At 38.5% G+C, this 7,688-nt stretch overlaps 1 pseudogene; it reads right to left on the bottom strand.

Moving 5' to 3' along the window:
• Positions 1–201: 201 nt before the first annotated feature.
• On the bottom strand, positions 202–937 carry LOC148012479 (glyceraldehyde-3-phosphate dehydrogenase GAPCP2, chloroplastic pseudogene; annotated as a pseudogene).
• Between the last annotated feature and the right edge of the window lie 6,751 nt (positions 938–7,688).

The following is a 7,688-nucleotide window of genomic DNA, read 5'->3' as shown; positions in this document are numbered from 1 at the left end:
TTTCCCCCCCAATTAGCCTCGCTCCTTTTCTTCCCCTTTCCTTTAATAGAGTTCACCAATGCTTTATCGTCGCCTCCCAGCTCTTTCCGTCGTTATTCTCCCCTCAAAGCACGACTCTTCTTCCCCTAAAGCGCGGCTCTGTCCCGAACAACCACAGCTTAATGACAGGCCCAACCTCGAAGTCGCATAGATTTGAAGAACTCAATATTTCTTGCCAGCAGCAACCAAAGCAATATGGCTAATGAGATCCACCACTCGGTTGCTGTAGCCCCATTCATTGTCAGATCATGCCACAAACTTCATAAATTTATTTTGTTCAGAGCAATGCCTGCCTTGCATCAAAGATGCTAGACCTCTCATTCCCAACAAAGTCGGTAGAGACCACATCATCCTCAGTATATTCAAGGATCCCTTTCATTAAGCTTTCAGACGCAGCTTTGACTGCTGCCTTAACTTCATCGTATGAAGCATCTTTTTCCAGTTGGCAAGTTAAATCAACAACTGAAACATTAGGAGTCGGAACTCTAAATGCCATGCCAGTCAACTTACCATTCAGCGCAGGTAGCACCTTTCCCACTGCCTTTGCAGCACCAGTTGAGCTAGGAATGATGTTTTGTACTGTACTATTTTTCTCCTCCCCAGTCCTTCCTAGAAGAACCATCCACTGTCTTTTGAGTTGCAGTAGTTACATAGACCTCAGTCATCAGACCCTTAATAATTCCAAACTCTTGGCGTATAACCTTTGCAAGCGAAGCTAGACAGTTCGTTGAACAACTGGCATTTGATACAATTTGCATCTCTGGTTTGTATTTTTCCTCATTAACACCCATCACAACATTGGGGCATCTGCAAAAGGTGCTAATATAATTACTTTCTTTGTAGCTTTTAAAGCACAGACAAGTGTGATATTATCCAGAGGGATATCCTCCTCATGCATTTATTCAAATAGTTGTAATGTCTTCTCTCCTTGACCCAGTTCAACATAGATTGAATACGCAGAGCATAAATGTAATCACAAAAACTAAGTGTGCATAAAGTATGAAATCGCACACACTACTTTCGGGTGGTTTTCACATCTCGAATGCGCAGCAATACGACAGCGCAATGCCCGATCGATGCTTTCACGCTATGAAGAGTACTTCAAAGTGGGAGATGAAGGAGTGATTTGGTAAAATTCTAGCTAAGTGTCATGGTAATTAACCCCCCTTTTGGAGCCAATGGAAGCATCAAATTGGCGATCTGAGTAGCATAGAGAAAGGTATTATTTTGTACACGTTTTTGTCTATTGGAGTTATATCTTCTTATAATGCTGAAAGAAACTGAAAGGCTTCATCTCTATTAGTATTCCTCTACATTTTCTATTTTTTTTTTTGAGTATTTTTCTACGTCTTCAATTTCTTCATTCAAGAACTTGGCTTGAAACCTTCAACCCTTCTCTTATCTCTACCATCTCTGGAGTCTAAGCTCTTGAACCCCCATACATTCTTCTCTTGCCAAATCCCTGAGGTGACCTTCAATCCAATGCATTGCAACATTGGTGAACCCGACGTGAAGGTCGCTGTAAGAGAACTCCGAGATGGGGGATTCTTCAGGAGATACTCTATACTAATTTGTGCGCATATTGCAGCAGACTTAGCAACAACAAATCCAAATGTTACAACAACAACAACAACAAAGGAAAGACAAAGAGAAGATTGATTCCACAGCTATGAAGGCCCTAGAGGAAGTTGGGCAGCGATTAAAAGAATTTAATGGTCAAAATGTCTCTTTTTTTATTTGCTTGTATGTTGAAAAAATACTCTTCTTTGGTGTATCACAACATGCATGGAGTTGCTATGGTCTTGAAGAGAGAATCCATAGTCTTTTTTAGCAAGATGCGGATTAGGCTGCATTCAAAAAAGCCCTACGCAAAGATTTCTTCTTATAAGACTCTGGCCTTATGACAAAGAAAAGTTTCACTGAATGGGTTGAAAAACCCAACAAAGGTTTAGCTGCAACAACTCTATACCACGAGTTTGAAAGTAAATTTGGACAACTTGATGCTGAAGACCAACAAAGTATGAAAGGTTAGAAGATTGAATTATTCATTAAGGCTGCAGATCCCATTCTACAAGAAAAACTTGTTGATCACCTAGAAGATGCTACCTCTGAATTAGAAGTCAAGGCTGCATGGACAGATGTTACTGATGCAGTTAACATGATTGCTGGAAGAGAGTGGATGCGATTAAGATTCGGCTCTACTTCAACTTCAACAACTCCATTGATGGAGCTTGCTCCAGCTTCAACATCCCCTATTTCTTTGACTAATCAACCAACTCTTTCTTCTTCAGTTCCTTCTAAAAATGATGTAATGGATGAACTCATTAAAAGCATGCATGACCTTCATCTAAATCTTACAGAAATTAGTTCCAAGGTGGAGAATCTAGATGTCAAAGGTGAAGAATGAAGATGATCATCAACTCAAAGACCCATGAGAGAAGGCTTTAAGAGGCGTTGTATTTGGTGTGACAGCCAACAACATGACAAGAGGGAGTATTCTGCCTTCTGTAAGGTTGAGGCATAGAAGCTCTTCTTTTGGAAAGACGAAAAAAATCGTGCAGGTGAAACCGATCTTCCACTGGAGCCAAATTTTGGCAATGGTGGATTGAAAAAAAGATTAGAATATTTAGCTCTAATGAATGCCTACGCAGCAATTTTTGATGCAGCTACCTATGGGCTACAAATTCAGCCAACTAAATTAAGTTTGAAAGCATGTAAAGCTAATGTGCAATCCAAAGTATGGATGCACGACCTAGATCAAATGGAACGTGGTAAAGTAGCCAAAGAAGATTTGTCTAACGCCAGTTAGTGCATTCGAGGAATAACTCGTTAGAAAGAACCGGTAGATTCTTTTTGTGCCTTTGCACATTTGGCTAACATCAATCATAAAGAAGTCTTGATTGAAGAAAAGAGAAGAAGAGAAGATGAACCAGGTCCTTCCTCTTCTGGCCCTCCAAAAAAACAGATAACTAGAAGAACACCTGAATAACCAAAGCTTGCTAAAAATATAACCTCAGATCAATAGATGGAAGATGCGCCACAAACAAAGAAGGCCGAAGGAATGAAGAAAGGCAAGTAGCCAGGCTACAAATTGTAGTCTGACATAGAATCTTCCACCGATCTCAAACAAGTCCTAGAAGAACGAATTCTAGGAAGAAAAATTGAATTCACCTTAGGAGAAATTCTTGGAATTGCCAAATGTGAATTCCATGATGTAATTATTAATGTTATAAAAAGGAAAAGACAATATGTTGGTGATGAAGCTAAAGAAATAGTGTATGCTTTTTTGCATGTTCTTCGAGTTTTTGTGCAGGATGAAGAGAAGCTGACTTCACAAGGAATTCATCTTGAAGCAATTAAAGAATTAATTGTAGCAATTGAAGCTGAAGATAAAGAAAGCATGAATGAAAAAATTAAAGAAGTTAAAGCTGAAATTGTAATGGTCAGCTCCAAACTAGTTGGGCAACCCACCTCTCAAAAAAGAGGCCATCTATAGTACATGCATGAGGAGGAAGAGGCTCGGTTCATTCCAAGCAGTCACTACTCCCGTATGCATTGGGCAAGAAAAACAACGAAAACAGTAGTCAAAATTGGAGAAAAAGAAAAACCATGTATTGCACTCTTAGACCATGGCTCAGAGATAAATATCATGGCAAGGAGTCTCTATGAAAGTGGCAGATGACCCATAGATGTTGATCCAAGATGGTGAATGAGAGCTGCAAACAACTCTTTTGGAGAGTTATATACTGCATGTCCTAATGTGCAGGTAAATATTAGAGACATAAATGCAATTTTCACTTTTTTGTTCAAGACTCTTGTAGTTACCCTATCATTCTTGGGCAATCTTACATTTTTTAAGCCCGCTTGGAAACAAAAGCTCTTGATGATGGTTCTTTCTATGCTCAAATCTGAAGCAAGGATAGTGAACGAGCTATCCATTTTCTTACCGTGTTAACCGTCATCGAAACAGAGATCAACTACTTGATTATCCTGTGCCTCCTAATGCCCGAGAATTCAAGGGTTTTGGGATTGCACTACTATAAAAGGAGGCTATGTTAGTGCGTCATGTAAAAAGATTGAACCTCCTTATGCTACAGAAACTATCTCTAGCAAATTTATATATATGTACAACCAATAGTATAGGGTGTTATAAGTCTCTTCCGGCCATGATTAAAGCTAAAAGAAAATATTTATATCAAGTAAAAGGAAGCTGAAAACTTTGACATGATGGCTGAAAATGAAGATATTTCGAACAATGTTTTGGGATTGATTACTACTCATACATTGGATGAAATATATGTAGCTACTCATGTAGAAAACCAGGTTGAAAATCAGTCCATAGAAGTATGTACATTGGATTTTTATCAAACAATTCAAGAATTTGTAGAGCAAGAAGACATTGGTTTACTCAACAAGGCTGAAGCACAAGTGGAGACAAAATACAAGACGGTGGATAAGAAAGTCAAACATGTGGCAATCCCACTGCCTCTTGAAAGTGAAGGGCTCACTCATAGGGCAGCAAATTAGCCAATTTCTCGTGATCCTTCCAGCATTGGTCACAAGTTCATATTTGAAAGTATAAAAGAGCTCAAAATAGGTGAAAATTCTTTTCTTTCGCCAGCTGAAAAACACTCTTTTATGCAAATGCTAATGAAACATGGAAAAGCTTTTGAATTTCAACCAAGATAAATAGGCTGTGCAGATCCAAATATTGTGGCTCCTATGGTCATTTTTACAGTCCTGCATGTGCCATCAAACCTCAAGCCCATTCCCGTTCCAAGGGTGCATTTGCCCAAGTTATTGGAACTTCTAAATGAGAAGATCAGAATGAAGATTTTAGAACCTTATTCAACACCTTACTCAAATCGGTGGTTTACCCTATCCAAGAAAAATGGATCTTTATGATTCATCTAAGATCTAGAGCTTGTTAATCGTGTCACAATCCGAAATGTTGGTTCGAGTCCAATTGTTGATGAGTTTGCTGAAGCTTTTGTAGGTAGAGCAATTTATTCTATGGGAAACTTATATTCAGAATATGGCCAATTTGAGCTTTCATTAGAAAGCCAAGACATTACCACAATGAAGACACCTCTTGGATTGGTTCGCATGTGCACTCTACCACAAGGTGCAACAAACTTTGTAGCCCATATGATGAATGTCATGCACAAAGTCTTAAGGGAATGGTTGTAGGACATTTGTAGTTAACCATATTCATGATTGTGACAGGATTTTGACAAGGCTAGAAGAGGTACATTTTACCCTTTCTGGAGCTAAGTCGATTTTTGGAGGAAAAGAAGTCCTACTGGTCTGACATCTGTACATGTGGCACCTACGGACGTAAACCTTCACCAATCAATATAGATGCCATTAGTAGAATGCAAGAAAAATACACAAATATCTCAAAGGTGAGAAGATTTCTTGGCACATGTATATTCTATCTCATATTGATACCACATTTTGCTCATGTAGTTGAAAATCTTTATCAATTATTAAGAAAAGTCCAAAGATTCTCTTGTAATAAAGAGCATACTCTAACTATGCACAAATTAAAGAAGCTGTTAATTTCAGCCCCTACTCTTAAAAGGGCTAATTATTCAAATGGTCAACCCATCATCCTTACTGTGGATACAAGTCCCATTGGGATAGGATGGGCTGTTGGCCAAGAGGATCTTGAAGGAAACATGTATGCAATTCGTTTTGGAGCAAAAGTTCTCAATGAACGTCAAAGAAGCTATGTAGAAGTAAAAAGGGAATTGTGGGGACTTGTAACAACATTAAAGTGTCATCATGAATATTTTATAGGTGTTTTCATAGTGGTAGAAACTGATTGTCTTCCACTCTTGGGCATGATTGCCAAATGCTCTACACTCGACATTGCTATGCTAAGATGGATTGCATATATTAAGTCTCTCAATCCCGAATAAAAAAATATTGCAAGAAAGGAAAATCTAGTTGTTGACATGCTATTGCGTGTAAGATATGACAATGAAGAAGAGGTGATGGAAGAAGATGACGCTGAAGAATCTATACTTACTGAATTTCATTCCATGGCTGCTGAAAATACCTTTTTAGTTACTCCACGTACTGGTTCAAAGATGAAAACAATAGGATGGTCAACTAGAAGCCAACATGCTCATTGCATTGCTCAAGTTCTAGTTCATTTCCCTGAAGAAGATTATGAAGAAGATTGGCTTAAGATCGGCCAATTTTTGAGCATAATGAAGAAGAAGGAGACTTGGACTGATGAGGAGTTCAAGCATATCAAGAGGAAAGCTTATGGATTTTTTCTTAAAGAAGGTCATCTATGGAAGCGCACAAAGAAAAAGAAAGGAGCGTTTGTCCAAGTTTTAGGTAACAAAATATTGCAACAACAAGTAATGAAGGAAATTTCATGAAAGCCTATGGGCTAGCCATAGAGGCATATGGGGAACCTTTAGTAAAGTCAAAGAAAAATATTGGTGGAAAAACATGTATCGGGACATAGCACATTTTGTTGAAACGTGTTATGTGTGTCAGATGTATTCTATGGTTAAGCATTGAGATGTGTTACAACCGGCTTATCCCTTGTCTATACATTATAGATGGGTTATTGATCTTGTAACCATGCCTACAGGCATATGGACTATGCAATATTTAGTGCTTGCAAGAGAGGATCTAACCAATCAAGTTGAAGGCAAAGCCTTAACAACCAAATCCACTCAAGCTGTTTGTCATTTTTTACTTGAAGAAGTGTTTTGTAGATATGGTTGTGTGGGTAAAGTAACTGCAGATAGAGGAGAGTTGGATGTTGATGAGGCACGCAACTTCTTTGCTCAATTGGGTATTAAGTTGGCTTTAACATCAGCCTATAACATTGAAGCCAATGGAAAGAGTGAGAGAGGTCATCAACATATTCTCAAAGCTCTAGCAAAGTCTTGTAGAGAAAAAATCAAAGAATGGTCTAAGATGTTATCTTTTTCATTATGGACTGACCGGACTACTCATATTAGCTGAACTTATGCAAGGACAACAACCAATTATGCCAATTGAAAAATCTATTCTCACATGGAGTCGTCTACCTTGGGAGAAAGGCATCAGTAGAGAAGAGTTGCTGACTTTGTGCATATGGCAGCTAGAAAGAAGGTCTGAAGATGTTCAAGCAGCTTTTGAGAAGCTAAAGACAACAAGACTAAAGAAAAAAATAAGATTTGATAAGCAACATCAACTTCAACCAAGAGCAATTCAAGAAAATGATTGCGTCCTTGTCTACGACAGTAGCCTAGACAATCAATACAATGCTTCTAGGAAGATGGTAAAGCATTGGTTTGGCATGTATCTGGTAAAGGTCATTCATGACAATGCCACATATCCAGTATAAAGATACCTGTAGCTAGAAAAAGAATCAAGCTCTTCAAAAGAAGAGAAAGTTCAACATATAAGTAAGAAGACTTGAATATAATTCAAGAGCATGAAGACATAGAGGAAGAAGAAGAGGCAGAAGATGAAAACATTGACATGGTAGAAGATACTTCTTTTGACACTGCAAATCCGTCAGACTTTGGCACATGCCACAGGATGTGGAGGTTAGGATGGGGTGGATGCCGTGCCGCTACGCGCATACTGTGTAAAAAAATCTAGAGTGTGGCTTCCTTTTAGATTTAGAGAGCCAA

This window comes from Lygodium microphyllum, chromosome 27 (assembly GCF_053477565.2).
Source record: "Lygodium microphyllum isolate KBCC chromosome 27, Lygodium_microphyllum_v1.1.10, whole genome shotgun sequence".
Lineage (NCBI taxonomy): Eukaryota > Viridiplantae > Streptophyta > Polypodiopsida > Schizaeales > Lygodiaceae > Lygodium > Lygodium microphyllum.
This window is presented reverse-complemented; position numbering and strand designations above follow the sequence as displayed.